Source organism: Daucus carota, chromosome 9 (assembly GCF_001625215.2).
Source record: "Daucus carota subsp. sativus chromosome 9, DH1 v3.0, whole genome shotgun sequence".
Classification (NCBI taxonomy): domain Eukaryota; kingdom Viridiplantae; phylum Streptophyta; class Magnoliopsida; order Apiales; family Apiaceae; genus Daucus; species Daucus carota.
In genome coordinates, this window is record NC_030389.2 from 11,009,107 (window position 1) to 11,030,746 (window position 21,640).

The window sequence follows — 21,640 nt, forward strand, 5'->3', positions numbered from 1 at the left end:
CCCGAGAAGGTGACCTATGTAGGGGCATCGCTCCCCGAGGATATGAAATCCGAATTTGTGAAATTCTTGAGGAACAACCGGGATGTGTTTGCTTGGACCGCAGCCGATATGCCAGGGATTGATCCCCTCTTTATGACACACACGCTTAACGTAAGCCCAGATAGAAAACCCGTGAAACAAAAGAAGAGAAGTTTTGCCCCTGAGAGGCAGGAAGCCATAAAACAGGAGGTCGATAAGCTTTTGGAAGCAGGTTTTATAGAGGAAATCCAATTCCCAGAATGGCTAGCTAACCCAGTCATGGTCAAGAAAGCTAATGGAAAGTGGAGGATGTGTGTAGACTTCACAGATTTTAATGATGCTTGTCCTAAGGACTGTTTTCCTCTCCCAAGAATAGATACTCTAATCGATGCTACAGCTGGGCACGAGATGTTGAGCTTTATGGATGGCTTTAGTGGATACAACCAGATCCGAATGAATAAGGACGACATTCCTAAGGTATCATTCATCACTGATTTTGGTATCTTTTGTTATTTGGTTATGGCGTTTGGTTTAAAGAATGCAGGAGCCACATATCAACGCCTGGCAAATAAGATGTTCAAACATCTGATTGGAAAAACCATGGAGGTCTATGTTGATGATATGCTAGTGAAGAGCTTGAACAAAGCTGATCACCTTGAACACCTGAGAGAGGCTTTTGAAGTCCTGAGGACACATAAGATGATGTTGAATCCAGCCAAGTGTGCCTTTGGAGTTGGGTCTGGAAAATTTTTGGGTCTGATGGTCTCAAAACGTGGAATTGAGGCCAACCCCGACAAGATAAAGGCCATCCTTGATATGGAGCCGCCTAAATCTATAAAGGATGTTCAAAAGCTAACAGGAAGAATCGCGGCACTAGGACGTTTCATCTCGAAGTCCGGGGATAAGTGCTTGCCCTTCTTTAAGGCTTTGAAGAAAGTTAAAGATTTTGAATGGACAAGTGAGAGCCAAGAGGCCTTTGAGCAGTTGAAGAAGTATATGGCAGAGCCACCACTCTTATCAAAGCCCGTGGATGGAGAAACATTATATGTCTACTTGGCTGTCTCTGAGAAAGCACTGAGTGCGGTCTTGGTTCGTGAGGATCGAAAAATCCAGAAACCTGTTTACTATGTTAGTAAAATTTTGCATGGAGCGGAGCTCAACTATTCTGTGATTGAGAAGTTTGCCTTAGCCATGATTACAGCTTCAAGAAAGCTGAGGCCTTACTTCCAGGCTCACAAAATTGAAGTCTTGACAGACCAGCCCCTTAGGAACATAATGCATAGCCAAATGTTATGGATCAAAAATCGAGGGGTGAGCTTCGTGCTTTTTGACTGATCTCGCGAGTCGGAACTCAGACGGGTCCTCACGAGGTGCCTACGTATCTTCAGCGGGGTGAAGAATCAAGTCAAAAAACGTAGTTCTATTTTGGAGGGGTAGAGCCCTTTATATAGATGTCTCAGGGTTAGAGACTGATCAGAAGTAGGATCCCTGGTGTTAGAGTCCTAGTAGAAATAGGTATTTGAGTCAGAGATAGGATAGGACTGATCCTTGATCCTTATCTTGAGCTGCTGGAGGTTATCTAGGACTCTAGATAGCTATCCACGAAACTCAGAGTTCTTGTAGGACTCTCGGAGTCCTGGACTCGTCAGTCAGACTCCTAGTAGGACTAGGATTCGAGTTCTGGGCCCTGACCGGGCTGGGGGCTCGTGCCTTTAGTTTGGGCAGCCCATGTTTCTCAAACATGAATGCCCAACGGGCTTTTTATAACCTCAATCTGCTAGCCACGAATTTTGGGTGATAAACCCAGAATTCGGGCCTTATATTCTGGCCTTTAATCAGACCCGGGCTAAAAATTACCCAATAATTTTTAGGGCCAATTTCAGACCCATATCATTTGCCCCCCAACTTTGGATAAGTTTCGTAGAAACTTTTCTAAAGTTTTAGAGCATTTTTAATCACTTCTCGAGCCTATTCTGAGTAAGGTCAGCCATCTAGGCCGATTCTGGACTTTCCTTAGTCGATCCGAGGCATTTTGGGGGTACATCAAGTGTTCTGGGGTGCTTTTTAAGCGTTTTCCGGGCGCTTCCAGGGCGCTAGACCTCGCCCAGGTCGATTTAGGGCGCTCCGGGCGTCCAGGTCGACGCTGGCGCGCAGCTCGGGCGCACCTCGGGCGCTCACGGGCGCTCGACCTCGCCCAGGTCGATTTAGGGCGGATTGGACGCCCAGGTCGATGCTGGCGCGCAGCTCGGGCGCTCATGGGCGCTCGACCTCGCCCAGGTCGGCGCTCGCGCGCACCGTGGGCGCACCTTGGGCGCTTATGGGCGCTCACGGGCGTTAGGTGTTTTTTGACACCCAAGTCAGTTGTCGACCTCACTCAGGTCGATTTAGGGCATCCTTGGTGCCCAGGTCGACGCTGGTGAGGTCCTCAGGCGCACCTCGGGCGCTCTTGGCGCTCCTGGGGCGCTCATAGGGCGCTCCCAGGGCGCTTCTCGGGCGCTCTTGGCGCTCCTGGGGCGCTCATAGGGCGCTCCCAGGGCGCTTCTCGGGCGCTCTCGGGCGTTAGGTGTTTTTTAACACCTAGGTCGATTGTCGACCTCACCCAGCTCGATTTAGGGCATTTTAGGTGCCCAGGTCGACGGTGGTGAGGTCCTCAGGCGCACCTCGGGCGCTCTTGGCGCTCCTGGGGCGGGTGGCAATCAAGGCTCAAGCTCTAGCTGACTTCCTCGTTGAATGCACCATCGACAACAAGGAAGTCGGGGGGCAGGAGAGTATGGTAGAGGAACCCAAAGAAGAGGAGAAACCTAAAGAGTATTGGTTACTATTTTTTGACGGAGCTTCAAAAACAAAAAATAGTGGGGCAGGGCTGGTGCTCCGAAGCCCGGATGGCTTCACGGTCGAGTACGCGATCAAGTTAGACTTTCCAACTACCAACAATGAAGCTGAGTATGAGGCCCTTATAGCTGGATTGGGATTGGCGAGAACCCTGAGGGTTAAAAACCTGAAAGTATGTGGGGACTCAAGACTTGTGGTGTCACAAGTTAATGGAGAATTTGAGGCACGAGAAGAAACAATGCTGAAATACTTAAGGATTGTGAAAGCCCAGATGACGCAATTTAAAGAATGTTTGGTAGAACATATACCTAGGGAAGAGAATACAAAGGCTGATGCCTTATCCCAGTTTGCATCCTCAGAGAATGAGGTGTGCTCGGGAAGTGTTTACTATCAGGTTTTGAAAACCCCAAGTATCGATGCCAAGCTGGTAGCCCCAATCGACACGGGGGCCACTTGGATCGATGAGGTCAAAACGTATCTCGAAACTGGACATCTACCACCTGATGCTGGGGAAGCACGAAAACTACAAGTAAGAGCTTTAAAGTATGCACTCATTGAAGGGATTCTCTATAAGAAATCTTTTGTTATACCTTATTTGAAGTGTTTAAGGCCGGATGAGGCCCGGGAAGCCTTGAAAGAGGTCAATGAAGGAATCTGTGGCCAGCACCTAGGCGGGAGAGCCTTGGCTCACAAAATTACTCGCCTTGGGTTCTTTTGGCCAAATATGCTGAAGGATGTGAAGGATTATGTTAAGAGATGCGATCGTTGTCAGAGATTTGCACCTGTTGTGCGCCAGCCCCCAGAGATGCTGACATCCATTAACTCCCCGATTCCCTTTGCTATGTGGGGGATGGACATCCTAGGGCCGTTTCCACTCGCCAGTGCTCAAAGGAAGTTTTTGATAGTAGCTATTGACTACTTTACCAAGTGGATTGAGGCCAAACCCCTGGCCAAGATAACCACCAAGCAAGTTGCTCAGTTCTTTTGGGAAAACGTCATATGCAGGTATGGCATACCCCGAGTCTTGGTTACTGACAATGGAGCTCAGTTCAACAATCCAGAGTTTGTGGGATACTGTAACGACTATAGCATTGAGCTACGATTCACTTCGGTTGCCCATCCTCAAGCTAATGGGCAAGCTGAAGTAGCCAACAGGATAATCCTTGATGGGCTAAAGAAAAGAGTCGAGAAAGCGCATGGGTCTTGGGCTGAAGAGATTCTCCCTATACTATGGGCATATCGAACAACCTGCAAGGTCTCCACAGGAGCAACCCCGTTCCAGTTAGCTTACGGGGCTGAAGCCGTAGTGCCACTTGAGATAACTCATACCTCCCCCAGGGTCCAGCAGTATGAGCCCGAAGCCAATGAGGAAGGAATGAGACTCGCACTCGACATGATCGATGAGGTCCGTGATGAGGCTAACGCCAGGATCGTTGAGAGCCAAAAACGAGCTTCCTATTACTACAATCTCCGAGTCAAGGAACGATTCTTCAGAAAAGGGGATTTAGTCCTAAGGAAAGCTGAGGCCTCAGGAGTTGGTCCCAAGGGAAAGATGGCCCCAAACTGGGAAGGTCCGTATCAGGTGAAGGATGTTATTGGTCGCGGCTCGTACAAGCTTCAGACCCTGGATGGAGTTGAGTTTCCAAGGAGTTGGCATGCCACCAACTTGAAGATTTATTATATTTGATTATCTTAGCCAGTAGATGACCATTGAATAAGGTCAGATAGACCACTGCCAGTTAGTTTATAACTTATTTGATTTTAGTTGTTTATCTCTTCTACTATAGATTCAATAAAATTTCTTATGGATTGCTCCATATCTCATGTTTCTAATGTTTTCATTGAGTTTTTGTTTACTTACCGTGAACGGGTCAACCCGGAACATGAATTCAACCATAAACAAGTTACGATTAACATTGATTGAGTGAAAATTACAAGCTAAGGCTTGATAAGTCCGATACTACGAGTTAAGGCTAGGCAAGTCTAATACTACAAGTTAAGGCTAGATAAGTCTAAATAAGTAGACCACGCAGGGTCCTTAATAAATCCTACTCATCAGACTCGGAATCAGCCTCCGAGCTATCTGCAGACCCGGACTCCCCAGCCGGATGCTTTTCAATGACACCCAAATCTTCGACTTCCTCTTCAATAGGGCTAGGAGAGTCAAGAACAATCCTCATGGGACAGAGGTAATCCCATTTAGGATGGAATAGGTCTGGATGATCCTCATGAATGAAATGGACAGCCTCATTCCACCCGTTACTGTAATCCTCTGCAGAGGTGGTCTCATTGTGCTTCTCCAGCAGATTCTTGAACTCATCAGAGTCCATATAGTCGTCGATGATAGCATCCTTTCCCTTTCGAGCCTCGACTAGCTCGCTTCGAGCTTCCACTAGCTCCGATTGAGTCTTAGCCACAATCTCGTCTTTTTCCGCATCCTTGATTCGAAGGGCCTCCATGCCCTTCTCCAAGGATTCCTTAGCCTTCTTGTGGCTCTCAGCTTGTTTTTTCCAAGCTTTAGCCTGATGGAGGGCAGCCTGGAATTGAGCATTGGCCTGAGACAAGTAGATAAACGGTTAAGAAAGACTCGGAGAACCTAAACAATAAGTTTGTAAGAACACTCACACTAGCAAGGGCTTGAGAGCCAAAGCCATCAATCCCCTCGATCTCCGACTGTAGCACCACATCCTGGTAGTCGGCGGGGGTAATAGAGTGAAGGGACCAATCAGAAGCATGAACAGTCGATCCCAGCACCGAGTCAGTCCTTCGAAAACCCCAGGCCGGTTTAAAGGCTTGAGACTTGGAAGCCCGAGGCTGACTAGATGATCCTCCCTCTGCCGAATGGGGTTGAAGGAAGGCAGGCAACTCTCGAGGGACCCGAGGGTCTTTAGCCAACCTATGCCGCTTCATCCGACCCGTCTCCTCTTGGAGAGGCACGTTCTCCTCATTGATTCTTGTGGCAGCTGCGAAACAAAAACAAGAAATAAGGTAAGTCGTGAATAATGGGGTAGACCCGAGAAAAGTCCTAGGTGTAAAAAAAAAAAAAAGGTTTATACCTTCATCACTAACCCTTGAAAGACCAAGCTTTCTAAGATTGAATTCATCAAGGAGATCCCAGCATTTGGATTGGCCATTGTCTTTGACCAATTCAGCATAGGCTGCCTTCTCGACATCCGATAGGTGGATGGAGTCGACACTCCCATCAACGACCTTACAAAACTTGGATCTGAACAGAGTTCCCCAATCTCCCCCTTCCCAGTGTAGCTTGAAGAACTCTTTCTTCCAACGAGGGTTGTTATCCGGAATAGAGGAATTGTTGAAAATATGAGGCTGGTCAGGCCGATGACTAATGAGAACCCAACCCGTGGAGCCCACCGGGTAGTTCTTAAATTGGAAAATCTTACGAAACAATGAGACAGACATGGAAAGGCCTTTAGATAGGCACTGAACCATGAAACAATGGATTATGCGCCAAGCATTGGGCGTCAATTGACAAGGATTGAGTCCCACATCAGCTAAGAGCTTAGGGATGAAGGGATGCAGGGGAAACCTAAGTCCGGCTAGTAGAGCATGCTTGTATACAAACAAGTGCTGCGGATCCCAATGACAGGTCCTATCCCCGGGTTCGGCACGGACCAGGGAATAAGCCTTGGGAAAATTAAGCAATCTATGATAGGTCTTGGCCAACGAAGGCGAACAATCGGCAGCATAGCCATAAGAACCTAGCTCAGCTAGGGAGGGGTATTCATCCCGCATAATATTGATCAAATCAAGTAAAGATGAACAAGAAGAGTTTATGATTATAGGAGTACCTCTCTTGGACTTGGAGGAGGTGCCCATGGCCTTGGAAATCTTGGCCAAGCGTGATGCTTCCCGATCAGCCATTTGAGCTCGAAAGAACCTTGGTGGTGAAAGCTTGAAGCTTGAGAGAATTCTAGAGAGATGTTGTAAACTTGTAGAGTGAGAAGTGAGAAGTGAGAAATGAGGATGCTCACTTATTTATAGGATGGCCAACAGGTCATCTAACAGGTCAACAGGCCAAGTGACCTGCTATTACAGGTCAACTAGCCCAAGCCCAAGAAAAAGCCCATAATCTAGAAGGTTTTGGAAGGATCTAGATTTTCCTAGAGCCTAAAAATAAATGAAAATACAATATTTATACATATTTTCATGTATAAAATATGTATAAAACCTTATAAAACCCTAATCAAGGGATTAGTCTAGAAAAGGCCCCTAAAACCTTGATTAAGGCCTAATCTTATCTTATACCATTAACAAGTCATAATCAAGCATGATTACACTTAATGGTTGCATAATCCATGTTTAAACTATGTATAGTCCTGAAACGCTCGAGAGCGCCCATGAAGCACCCTGGGAGCGCCCATGAAGCGCCCTGGGAGCGCCCATGAAACGCCCCACGAGCGCCAAGAGCGCCCGAGGTGCACTTGAGGACCTCACCACCGTCGACCTGGGCACCTAAAATGCCCTAAATCGAGCTGGGTGAGGTCGACAATCGACCTAGGTGTTAAAAAACACCTAACGCCCGAGAGCGCCCGAGAAGCGCCCTGGGAGCGCCCTATGAGCGCCCCAGGAGCGCCAAGAGCGCCCGAGAAGCGCCCTGGGAGCGCCCTATGAGCGCCCCAGGAGCGCCAAGAGCGCCCGAGGTGCGCCTGAGGACCTCACCACCGTCGACCTGGGCACCTAAAATGCCCTAAATCGAGCTGGGTGAGGTCGACAATCGACCTAGGTGTTAAAAAACACCTAACGCCCGAGAGCGCCCAAGAAGCGCCCTGGGAGCGCCCTATGAGCGCCCGAGGTGCGCCTGAGGACCTCACCAGCGTCGACCTGGGCACCAAGGATGCCCTAAATCGACCTGGGTGAGGTCGACAACTGACTTGGGTGTCAAAAAACACCTAACGCCCGTGAGCGCCCATAAGCGCCCAAGGTGCGCCCACGGTGCGCGCGAGCGCCGACCTGGGCGAGGTCGAGCGCCCATGAGCGCCCGAGCTGCGCGCCAGCATCGACCTGGGCGTCCAATCCGCCCTAAATCGACCTGGGCGAGGTCGAGCGCCCCTGAGCGCCCGAGGTGCGCCCGAGCTGCGCGCCAGCGTCGACCTGGACGCCCTGAGCGCCCTAAATCGACCTGGGCGAGGTCGAGCGCCCCTGAGCGCCCGAGGTGCGCCCGAGCAGCGCGCCAGCGTCGACCTGGACGCCCTGAGCGCCCTAAATCGACCTGGGCGAGGTCTAGCGCCCTGGAAGCGCCCGGAAAACGCTTAAAAAGCACCCCAGAACACTTGATGTACCCCCAAAATGCCTCGGATCGACTAAGGAAAGTCCAGAATCGGCCTAGATGGCTGACCTTACTCAGAATAGGCTCGAGAAGTGATTAAAAATGCTCTAAAACTTTAGAAAAGTTTCTACGAAACTTATCCAAAGTTGGGGGGCAAATGATATGGGTCTGAAATTGGCCCTAAAAATTATTGGGTAATTTTGAGCCCGGGTCTGATTAAAGGCCAGAATATAAGGCCCGAATTCTGGGTTTATCACCCAAAATTCGTGGCTAGCAGATTGAGTTTATAAAAAGCCCGTTGGGCATTCATATTTGAGAAACATGGGCTGCCCAAACTAAAGGCACGAGCCCCCAGCCCGGTCAGGGCCCAGAACTCGAATCCTAGTCCTACTAGGAGTCTGACTGACGAGTCCAGGACTCCGAGAGTCCTACAAGAACTCTGAGTTTCGTGGATAGCTATCTAGAGTCCTAGATAACCTCCAGCAGCTCAAGATAAGGATCAAGGATCAGTCCTATCCTATCTCTGACTCAAATACCTATTTCTACTAGGACTCTAACACCAGGGATCCTACTTCTGATCAGTCTCTAACCCTGAGACATCTATATAAAGGGCTCTACCCCTCCAAAATAGAACTACGTTTTTTGACTTGATTCTTCACCCCGCTGAAGATACGTAGGCACCTCGTGAGGACCCGTCTGAGTTCCGACTCGCGAGATCAGTCAAAAAGCACGAAGCTCACCCCTCGATTTTTGATCCATAACAGTATATTTGTAAATTATTTTAAAAAATTGTATTTTAAAAAAAATTCAACTTGACAGTATTTTTATAAATAATTTGTAGAAAGTTAATATATTTATAAATATTCCTAAAAAATAATATAATTGAATAAATGATATAATGAATATAGGTGATAAAAATCAAACCAAAATTTGGAAGTTCAAAAATTCAAATTCATACGCATCTTGTCCCAAAAAAAAAAAAAAAAAAATAAGTGAATATAAGACTTATAAATATCACAAAATAAATCGATTTGAAGACTTCAAAATATTAAATTCAGCGGAGGAAAATTGTGAAAAAATATACAAAATATAACTTTTTCCGTTGGATAAATATGTTATATATCTTAATTTTATACAAGCTAAAATTAATAAATTTTATTAAAGTTGTATTCAAGACTTTTCTTTTCAAACAAAAATATAAATTATTGAACTATAAAGTAAAGAATTAAAATAAAGTTAAAATAATTTATTTTTATAAAATTATATAGAACAATGAATATATAATAGTCTAACAAATCAATAAATAAATTTATGTATGTATGTATGTATGTATATTAAATTTCAGAAGTCTAGTCATTTTATAATATATATAAATATAAATATAAATATATATTATAATTATATTAAATCCTAAATGTTAAGACGCATGATCTTTTCGATATTTTTTTTTTGGAGAATAAATTACACTTTTGTTAAGATGCGTGATCTTCTCAATTTTTTGATGTTGATCACTTTTCAAACATTAATCTTATCATTCCATACTTTTAAAGTTATATTAATAAATTAGTTATTTCATATGTGGATATAATAATATTTGATAATCAGACAGATATAACAAAAATATGTATTTATTCGTAAGTGACATGTATATTATTCTACTTTCTGCCAACTAAAGTTTTTTTTATAAAAAAATTGAAATTGACAAATATAATTTTAATTTGACAAATATATTATTCACCAACTGTTTACCTGTTTGGAAACCTACCACTAAATTATAAATATTTTTTCCCTTGTCACTACCGTCACTTTAACATGAGATTTTAAGCATTCCATTAGCTATTTCTTTAACTTTCAAGGAAAATGAATTTTATTATCATAAAATTATTCACTATTTTAGAAACTCAACTTCAAACTATAAATTTAACTAATACAATCATTTAATATTACATATGTTTCTCATTTCGGATATGCTTGTTAAATTTTATAATTAACCATTGAAAATATCATCATAGTTTTGATGAGACTACTTTGATTATGTGTACTGATGACATGATAGATATATATAACTTGACTATTTAATAGGAATGATAATTTTACCCGACCCGATGGATACCCGACTCGTTCCGATCCGATTGGATCTACCCGAACCCGATTTTTTTGGATCTGGAGCCGGATTTGGATCTTATTTTTAGACCCGAAAAAGTTTGGATCTGGATCTGGATCTTAGATGTTCCGAACCGAGACCCGGCCCGAAACCCGATTTAAACCCGATCCGATTTAAACCCGATTTTTTCCCAATTATTGTGCATTAAAAAATCTAAATATAATAAAATATAAATGATAAGTTGAATGATTGTATATAATTAAGTTAACATGTTTCACGTGTTTATTTTAGTAAATGAAACATGTAAAATTCTTTTTTATATTCCTAAATTAAAAAAAATTAAGCCATCACATTTTTTCTAGATATATAATTATTAATTTTTATTTTATTTTCTTAAATATCCGAATTAGACCTGAACCCGAACCGAAACCCGAAAAAAACCGACGGATTGGATCTGGATCTTCATTTTCCAGACTCAGACCCGGACCCGAACCAAACCGAAATATAATGGATCAGATCTGGATCTCAAGAAACCCGACCTTAACCCGACCCGTTGTCATCCCTACTATTTAATGCTCGGTAACGGGCATATGTGTGTGTATATATATATATATATATATATATATATATATATATATATATATATATATATATATATATATATATATATGTATGTGTGTGTGTGCGCGCGCGCGCGCGCTCCGTCAGATAACACTTCATAGTCCATCTTGAAAGAGAATTCTTAATAGTTTGTCTTGAATCTATGAGTCCTACAATAATAATGAAAATGTTTATGTCTATCACTTACGAAAGAAACTTACCAACTACTCTCCCGTAGGATTACAATGGTGTTGTCATGTATAACCATGATTCCTCACAAGACAAGAACTTGCCTTCCATTATGCTTCTCTCTCTGTTGAAAAAAAGGCTAACCAATTGGACTACTTCTTTTGTAGGAATCATACCAATTATCCATAATGAGAATTCAAACTAGTGGTGTGGTGTACGATGCTACTTCTCCTCATATTTATTTTTTCTTATTGCCAACCCTTTCTCCTCCTATGACCCCTTATACTTTATCTCTCTTATTGGGGAATCCTCCCATAAAAAAGATTCAAGAGGTGTTATGAAGGGAATCTTTCATCGCTAAAACGGGCTTTCGAGGAAGGTTTTTCATGTAGCGGGTAAGAGAAATAATAAAGGTAGTCTAGCAAACTGTGCCCTTTGGATGCTGCAAAATGACTTCAACAATAGTCATCCTAACATTAAACTTTTTAATGAAAGTATCCTAACATCCATTTTAAAGCATCAATATCTATGATAAAGATTAACACTCAACCGTAATAAATTCATTTATAGTGTAGATAATAAAATTTTGACAATGCATAATCTATATCCAGAGGTTAGGCGCTCGAGTATTTATTCAAATTTGCAAACAAAAACATAATGCGCCCAACACATGTTATACTATAATTTTGTTATTAAGCTTTTCGCTCCCGACACATGTTATACTATAATTTTGTTATACTAAGCTCTTCGCTCAAAACTACTTAAATGTGGATGCATCAATGTTGATATGATATTATTCAAAAAATTTCATACCAAATAATGATATTTTTGATCCTCAGGTTCCTGGTGTTATATCTCTGCATTATAAAAAAATTTACACAACATAACAAATTTCAAAAATTATTTCTTAATATAGGTAAAATTTATAGTATAGATAATTATTTTTCGAACATGCATAATTTGCCAATAATTGTGACTTGATATCATTACTATTAGTTATAATGAATAAACTAGGGTTGAACATTATTTTCTAATTGGTATTTTTCAAACTAAGTAATATTACATATTAAGTTATCTACAATCGTGTAAGATATTTAATTTCTGTTTTTAATATCATGGACAATATTTTTTTAATTTTTATTCTAAATTTATGTACTATAAAAAAATTGACACATTTGTTCTTAATCTATTTTTCATTTATTAAGATTTTACAGTATGATTAGGTTGGTCTAAAAAATTAAAATTTTATGTTTTATGACTAAATGAAATTTCTAAATTTTTATTAGTCAGAGTAAGGAAAAAAATTTTGCAATTGAATTTTAAGAATTTCAAATCATTAAAAAAAATGTAAGGAAATATTTTCATTTAAATCTTATCATCTAATTGTCGAATATGTATGAGATGAAAAATTCATACTCAATATTTTATCAAAGCATACTAAAAAAAGATAAAAAAAAAAGCCACAATATGAATTAATAAAATTTAAAATCAGATTTATGATAGGTTTATACAATAATAATATATACTACAACAAGAAATATATCATAATAATAATAGTATCTATGTATATATAAAATAAAGTCCAACCAAATGTGTTTCATCTGGTGAGATAATTATTCAAATAAACATCGATTGTGATATAACATTATTATTTTTTATTTCAAACTTAAACAATAACCACTTATAATTCATACAAATTCATTAACAACACATAACCACCATAGCGCATAAAAAATATGGACAAAAATGTCATCACATATAATACCTTTGATATAGACATGGAAAGTTATCAAATATGACACAATTTTATTGGAACTGCACTATAAATATAATTTACAATAACTAACAAAATTAAGTTACAACATGATTCTAATTTAAAAACAAAATAATACTACCAGTCAAAAGAACTAATATATACACATACATACATACATACATACATATATACATACATACATACATATAGGCAATTGCTCAAATAGAAATCACTAAAATAAAAACTAAAATGAAAACCAAAAGAAACTATACCTAAATGACCTTACCCACCCCCTATATGCCATCACCCACCCTTATGTGTCATCACACACCTAGGGCCCACCATCACCCCCACTCAATCCACCTCGGGCCCGCTAGGGCCTCGCCAATGCTCCTTACAGGCCCTGGACAGGCTCAAGACAGTCTTAAAGAGCCAAACCTTGGCCCCACTATGGTCCCACTAGGACCCGACCTGGCCCTATTAGGCCCCACTTAGACCCCGTCTAGGCCCATCTCGGGGTCCATCCCCGGTCCCAAAACCCGCATCATTCTAATTAATTGCATTGGTTTCTATTTAGTTTCTATTGGAGTAGGACCATATATATATATATATATATATATATATATACACGGAAGCAGATGATAGGGTTGTAATTATCAGAGATTATCCGAACGAATCATCAAAAGGCTCAAAATCACTATTGATTAGATTAATTACTTCAATATAGTTGTATAAAATAAAAATTGTAAATAATACTAAATCTGGGAGCATAAGATAAACTAAATAGATATATAAACAGAATAAGTAAAATATAAATAACATATCTTAAACTTAAACCATCCGTAGGTTGGTGAAACCAGCCAAATAGGTGGATCTTACTAACAAAAACCAGCCATGAAGGCGGATATAACTAACAAGATTTATATTTACTAAAATATTTTTCAATTTATATGGAAGTTACTTACAAGATTAGCAGAGCATATTTTGCTTGACTGGGTTCTCACTATTACAGATGTATTGTTCAAACTAAATACAAATGTAAGCTCTGTACTGGTTTCTCTCTTCAGACGCTTCAGACGCTTCAGCAAAGATGTGTTTACAGAACGAAAATATGAAAACTCTTTTACCAAATACAATCTGCCTTCTTCTGAAGTTCAGACCTCTTTAAATAACTAAAACTAGATCACTGTGGACACAAGCGTCCGAAATTGAATTATTACAAAAGTAAATAGAAAATTACTTTTACAAAAGTAAAAATTCGGGTGAAATGAATAGTAAAATTGACTTTTCACTGTTTGTCTTCTTCTGCTTTATCACATGGCAAAAGGATCTTGTGAATCTTGGAATAACTGGCTGTTATATGGATTATTATTGTTTATTGAATTTTGACTGGAGCCTGTCTCTTCTTTGTCGGAGGCATCTTCTTCAATATTGCTTACTCTCGCATTAATTACTTGAATCAAGGATTTCAATTCATCATTAGATAATTTACTGACTGAATCAAAATCCAAAGATGTTGAAGGACCAGAAGGACTACTATAATGTTCTTTTTCTTTGGAGATAGCTTTACTGATTTGAATTGGAGGGAATTCCTTCTGTACTTGACCAACAATCCGATATACATCAAACTTATCCCACCATTTAATGAAAAATGTTCTGGAGACATGACTAATTTGACTATGTTGACTGATTATTGCTTCCGACTGTATTGTGGAAACAATTGTTGACTGAACTGGAGTCTTCAGGTTATATTGCCATTTTAAAATCCAAGGGATTTTATATTTACTACAAAATTGAAGCAATATTGGGATACCTTCAGATTTAGGGTTTACTTTTTGTTTACTGAAATGGGTTACTTGGGCTTTAAGCTGATCTGGAATAATGGCATCGGAAGGGCCAAATCTAGACCACCAAAGGGTAAACCATAGAGGAATCTGACTTTTGAATTTATGATCAAATTGAATAAACCAGGAATGACTAAAAGTCTGATTCTGGTATAAGAATACTTTATTCCATGCTTCAATGTAATCATAATAACAGAAATGGTTATTTTCTACTAAATGAAGATCAGAAGGATGATCACCGAATTCTGTTTGAGAAATAATCTGTTTAATATACAAAGAATGATACAAGACTTTGGTATCATCTTTTCTGTCTAAAATGGGCTTGATTACTATGGAATCAGTTTGAATTAAAATGTCTTTATAATAGGATAATGACTTATATGGAGCAAATGGAATAAAATGCCAACCCGCAGGAAAGAACTGGGCAGCAAGTTTTACTGGATTATTTTTTGGTTCCATGAAATGTTCCACAAAAAATAAGTTTACTTCGAAATTAACAATGTAATCTGAAGTAGAACTATATTGACTAAATATGGGCTTTTGGGATATTTTACTAGCAGCATTTGAAGGCCCAAAAGGGTCAAAAGCTGGAGGTTTACTAGCTAAGACTGAATTAAAAGGCCTAGAGACTTGGCCCAAAACCTGATATCTGTTTACTATGTCCACTGCTTGGACTGGGTTTACTGGATGGGGAATAATCGCTCCTCTGACAGAACTAGCATAACTAACTGAAGAAGATTTTCCTCTTCCTCTTGAATTACTGCCGCCTCTAACACTCATTTTGACTCTCCTGTTTGTAAAAACTCTCTGGTTAGGAAATCAGGGATATAATTTTCACTTCCTTTAATATACTCAATATCAAAATCAAAAATACTCAATAAAGCTTGCCATCGAGCAAAAATTTGTTTAGAAGCTATATTTTCAACATCTTTTTCTAAAATATATTTTGCTGACTTACAGTCTATTCTTACTAAGAATTTTTGATTTAAAATATCATTTTGGAATTTATTAATACATAAAACTAAGCTTAAAATCTCTTTTTTAATAGTTGAATAACTCTTCTGAGTAATATTCCAAGCACCTGAATGAAAACAAACAATTTGTTCACGGGAAGTAGGAGTTAACTTTTGTTTGAGGATTCCTCCAAATCCAATTTCAGAGGCATCTGTTTCAACAATTTTGAAAGCTAGAGGATTTGAAATACCTAGACAGGGTAAAGTTTTAACATATTTTTTAATATTTTGGACTATCGAAGTATGTATTGAAGTCCAAGGGGAAGGGTTACTTTGTAAACGTTCAAATAAGGGTTTGCACTGTTTCCTCAAATCTTTATAAAATTCTCCTATGTAGTTAAGAGACCCTAAAAACCTTTGGAGTTGGGTTTTGTCTAGAATTTCATCTGGAATTTATCTGCAAACTCAATAGCTCTGTCAATGGGTTTAATATGACCATATTGAATATTATGACCAAGAAATCTAACTTTGGTTTGGAATAGCGAGCATTTACTGGGAGAAAGAACTAATCCATTGGTTTTGACCGTTTTGAAAAAAGAATTCAAATGTTTCCAATGTTCTTCAATTGAATTGGAATAAATAAGAACATCATCAATATAAACAATTGTGAAATGGCTAAACTGGTTTAGAATATCATTCATGATATTTTGGAATTCACTAGGGGCATTCTTAAGACCAAATGGCATAATACACCATTCAAAATGACCAAAAGGGGTGGTAAATGCTGTTTTATACCTATCTTCCTCAGCTATTTGAATTTGCCAAAATCCGCATTTTAGATCGAATTTACTAAAGACTACTGCTTGACTTAATCTATTAATTAAATCTTTTTTTTTTATTAAAATTATAAAGCCTACTGCATAAATGGGTATGAAAAGTCTGCTTTGTCCCTCTGTTTTTTGTGTATCTTCAGTATTTTGCCACTCTGTACAGCCTCATTATACGGTATATACACGTGCCTACCGCTCAGCCACACAATCTCTCATCTATACAGCTCTTCTCCGCTTAGCACTACGGTTTCAAAATTCAAAACACTATGCCCTAACCTCAACCGCGTGAGCTACGATTATCTCCTTTCTCGGCTTCTCCAAGATAACTAGGGTTTTCAAATTTGAAAACATTCGGTCTAAACTCTCCCGAGCTTCATCTCCCCTCCGTCGTTTCGCCCTTTCATATCATACTAATCATCTTCTCTGACATTTGGTTCTTGATTTTATTCAAATTTGAATCTCGCTGTGTGTATATGTATCCATCTCTCCTTCTTACTCTCATATATTCGTCTATCTCATATTTTAATATATAGCCATTGATGATTGATTGTTCGTTCTTGCAGAAGCTTGATTCGAGAGTATTTAGAGGAGTATAGATTTATGATTTGAAGCGCAGCTGGTAAATCAATTGTCCGATTAGATCTCTCTCGCCGGAGTTGGTAATCGATCTACCCCTCTCTGTTTGTTAATTTGATTTACTTTAATGACATTTAATGCATATTTTTTAGTACTTTGTTCGAATATATATTTTTTGATTTTTTTTTTGCTTTTTCAGTTTCACAGCTTGAGATAGATGTTGTTTGATATGGCGAGTTTGTTTTTGAGATGGATTGTTGTGTTTTATTTGTGCAGCACAACCATTTGATATAAGTTCTTAGAGAAATTTTTACTTGGTAATTATCATGAAATTATGGGTTTTAAGTTGGTATCTATGTAATCAGGAATTCCACTTGCACGTAGTCATATTCAACTTCTTTATAGTTATACAAATAACTATTGCTTAAATAGTTTTTTTCCGAGTTGTTCTCATGTTTGTATAACAATGTGTAGTCAACTACGATACAAAAATGATGACGCAAACAAGTGTTAAACTACCAGGTTAGTATATGTTATTTGCACTTGGTGGCTTTGTATAGTCACGAGGTAAAGACTGCAATTGAATAGCCTGAATTGATTTGTTCTGTTTTCTGATCTAAGCTGTTTTTTTTTCGGTTACTACTATTATGTTGTTTGATTGTAATTGTTGTTGTATTGACTGATTTTAATCGATGTTTTTGATGTTTTCCATATTCTTAATTTTTTATATGTTTTATGTTTCCTGCAATTCTATTTTTTCCCGCTTTTCATTCTAATCCAAAGATCTAAAAGGGATCTTTGTGTTTGATATTTATGCATTAAGTTATACTTCATGTTGTTAGAAAATAGGTGTCAATATAAAGGAGCCCAGTGCCAAAAGTTATATCATGTATAGGAAGTATGCTATGTATCAAAAACTCCAATGTTTAACACATCAAAGGTGCAACTTATTTATGCTTGCAAAAGGAGCCCGTGAAAAAGCATGAAACAAGCATCATAAATTCATAAGTTTTTAAACTAGAAAACTCTTACGTGATGCATGATTAGCATTATTCACATGATTAAGTTGTTCACACACACACATATATTATTTGGTTTAAGTTGTTCACATGATCTCGCTGACATAATTTCTGTTGGTTTTTGCAGATGAGACGGGAAGGTGTTCTTTTACGCGGTTTGGATTCAAGGCTGTCTAAGGATCTCCCTTCTGATCTTCAAAAACTTCGATGCAAGGTACTACAAGCTCTACCCAATATCTAAGTTGGAAATGAAGCCAAGCAGCTATTAGTTTTTGGTACACTTATCCATTGAAATTGCAGGCTAATTGTGGGTTGTTATTCTGTTTTTTTTACCATGTAGGTTGCCTTTCAAGCCCTGAAATTTGCTCCACCAATCTTGGATCTCGGTAATAAACTCACGGCGAGGATACAGAGCAAAGGGCCATATCTTGCACTTCATTTGCGTATGGATAGGACGTGGAAGTGTGCATATAGACTACAGTTTCGTTATTTTGCAGTATCTGACTTATAATCTGGAAATTGAGTTGCAGCAGCGAGGGGCAAGCATCCGGGAAAAGTACATTTGCGAGAAGGTTTTCGATCTCCTCAAAGTTTGTATATAATTTCCTTCAGTAGAAACTACGTACATAATATCTGATTCGTTTTTGGTAATTCTTCTGGGATGCAAGAGCTGCTGCTATAATTTTTATTAGTTGTAATTTATTTTGAGACTACTGTTGCTGAGTATTGTACTACTGTTGCAGAGCTTTTTCGAGAAGCTGTTACTTTTCCCCAAATGCATCCTAATTCAGTTTCAATTTATAATTCAAATTCTCAATTCTCAACAAGGTAAATGTATAATGCTGTGAGGTTTTCTCTTTTTCTGGATCATCGTAATTATTACAAAGTTAACCTAATTATGTTGGGTAAATTTATGTTGCTGTATGTTTATTCTTTCATTCATCACTCATCTTTTACATGGGTTGATTCATTGTAATGGTTTCGGCCATCTTCTTTCTATCAATGGGATGGAAGGAGGGTCTAAGTTCTTATATGGCAAAGAGATAATGGACTTTGGGACCGAATATGCACCAATCTTCACACTCGATAAACCGCCGTTCTTAAAATAAATCATATTCATTATAAATTCTGTTTGCTGATATGCCTGAATATATTTTCTTTTTTGACCTGTATTGACAGTCACTACTGAATATAGTATGAAATTAGTTTATATTTACATTCTTTCTATGTGTGAAAATATAGTATGCATTTTCTGTTGATGCAGGGGATTTACACTTGGTTGAAATATGTACTTGGTATGGCGTTTAGAAGAGACAACGAGCCTTTCAAGGTTTGTTTACTTCTGTAAAATTGGAATCTGATGATATATCGGGATATCCAATTTTTGTAATTTGTTTATTGTTATTAAATTAAATGAAAGTTGCAATGCAAGGATTCACTGAAAATTGTCAGCATGATGAAGTCAAAAAAATTGTTTAAACCTCAGGGTGGCCCAATTATAATGTCTCAGGTCATCTTTGATAATAAAGGAATTGTGTTATTGTATAGATGTGTTCTAATATTGATTTGCCTTCATTAGACATAGTCTAATAGTTTAATTATATGTGAAATCAATCCGTAGTTAAGGATATTTAGAAGATGCGATAGTTCCCGAGTACTGATGAAGTGTATAAAAAGTTCTTGGACTTTTCAGCTTTTGCTGAGGCTGGCATTGTTGTAAGTAAGCTGTCTGTGGATGATTCCAGTTGGCAAAAAGGTGCAAATTTTTTCCCAGATAGGTAATGCAGATAATATTTGTGTATAGGTACTGTCTTTTACCTTCTCGATGACTTTGGCATCGGTCTGCACATTAAAAAGACTCAATTCTTCTGTAGATTTATATCTCGCCAGGATCTCATAAGTTGGAAAGCCAAGCTAGATTATGAAGTCATGCCAGGATTAAATATATTATTGTTTGAGCCATTTAGATCAGTAAAAGAGGCGGTGGCATTGTTCGGGGAGAGAGTTCTGGCAGGGGATGTTTATCATGCAAACAGGCTTCAACAGGTACTTCATTTTTATGTTTTTATGCATAATGCATGGCTGCAGTCTAATACTAGGAATGACATTGATGGAACTCTTGACACTTCCCTGTTTCCTTTTCCTAGAGTTCATTATTAAGCATGTCAATTTGGGAATGACACTAATTTATTATAATTTTTGGCTGATATGATAACATTTTTCCGCGATGTGAAAGCTTGCACAAAATCCAAACAGGCTATACAAATTAAACATATGTGAACTTGAGCAATTTGCATGCTGAATAAAGCTAGGAATGTTGTCATGTTAATATGCTTAAACAACAATGCAAGTATATTTCTTATCAGGTTAGTCAGTGAGAGTTTACAGCTTTTATTACGTGATGAGCAATGCAACTAATGACGATCAGATCAGTATAAGTACTAATCAAATTATAATTAAATGATTAAAGATTGACTATGTTAATGCTAATTTTTGAATTGCCAATACAATATAAGATGATTATACATTGATTATGTATTTTTTAGATGAATAGAGCGAGGGGTGAGATTGACCACGTCCCTCTAAAGATTAACACGATGACAGTAAACGATGTGTCTATTGTTTAAGCAATCCAAATTGGACAGGGGTACAGAATAGACAATCTTCTGAGATATTTAGGTACGAAGTTTTCTGCGTTACGAAGACACGGGCACTTTAATGGTTACAAAAAGCTTTGGAAGCTGATTGTATCAGTTTCTGGATGAGAAGTACTTGACAATATTGAATAGTCGAAGCAATCAAACAACAAAGTGGAAGTAAGATACAGTGATTTGGCCGTTCAACACCTGAAAGTGCAAGGTGCTTGGAAAATATTTTTGGGTGTGCAATTTTGATTATATATAATTTTGTGATAGACTTGATAAACTTGACATCTTTAAGAAATTATTAAAAGAGAAAAGTTTTAAATAGGTACTAATCATGATTATGTGCTATTTATAAGTTTGTGCTTGAATAAGCTTTGGGAAAGATATTGTTTTGGTAAAATATAGTTACCTTTTACATGTTTTATTATATAACAAATGTGTTTCTATTTGTAGTTATGACATTTATTATACTTTTCTGATTGTGTATTGTTTACTAAATTTGTGTAGTTTGAAAGCAATTGTAATTTTAAGTTTCGTTCGGGGGTTTTTTTGTCAAGATTGGTACCTGAAATGTGAAATGCTGTATTTGTGTTTTTCTGTTGTGCGAAGAAGTTGTTTTCCTATTTTACGTTAGTAAAATTCTTGAATTCAGAATTTGGGAATTATATGTAATAATTTGTCATCACAGAACTTGGCATACATAGAAGTGTAGTTTTGATAGACGAGCAGTTTTGATCTCATTATGTGTTTTAGGTTGCTAACTTGCACAAGAATTACACTTTTACTGATCTCATTATGTGTTTTAAGTTACCGGCTCTCAATTTTCTTAAGGATGAGTAATATGTACCTCTTAATATCATCTTTGCTAACACTGAGAGTTTTTGTAATGATTTTAACAAAATTTGCAGTTATTGAGAAGCCTCAAGCTATTATACCAGTAGAAAATTACAAAGGCAGAACTAAAGAGGGCATCAATCAGCAGTC

General features: G+C 38.5%; 1 long non-coding RNA gene across 2 annotated transcripts; it reads left to right on the plus strand.

Moving 5' to 3' along the window:
- Positions 1 to 16,544: 16,544 nt before the first annotated feature.
- Positions 16,545 to 21,640, plus strand: LOC108201082 (uncharacterized). 2 transcript variants are annotated; one of them, XR_010287485.1, is made up of 9 exons: positions 16,878 to 17,075; positions 18,139 to 18,225; positions 18,352 to 18,583; positions 18,755 to 18,839; positions 19,276 to 19,341; positions 19,705 to 19,789; positions 19,886 to 20,057; positions 20,691 to 20,870; positions 21,565 to 21,640. It is a non-coding gene; the product is annotated as an uncharacterized LOC108201082 (long non-coding RNA). The 2 variants fall into 2 exon arrangements; XR_010287484.1 differs by having other exon boundaries at positions 16,545 to 17,075; positions 18,352 to 18,839.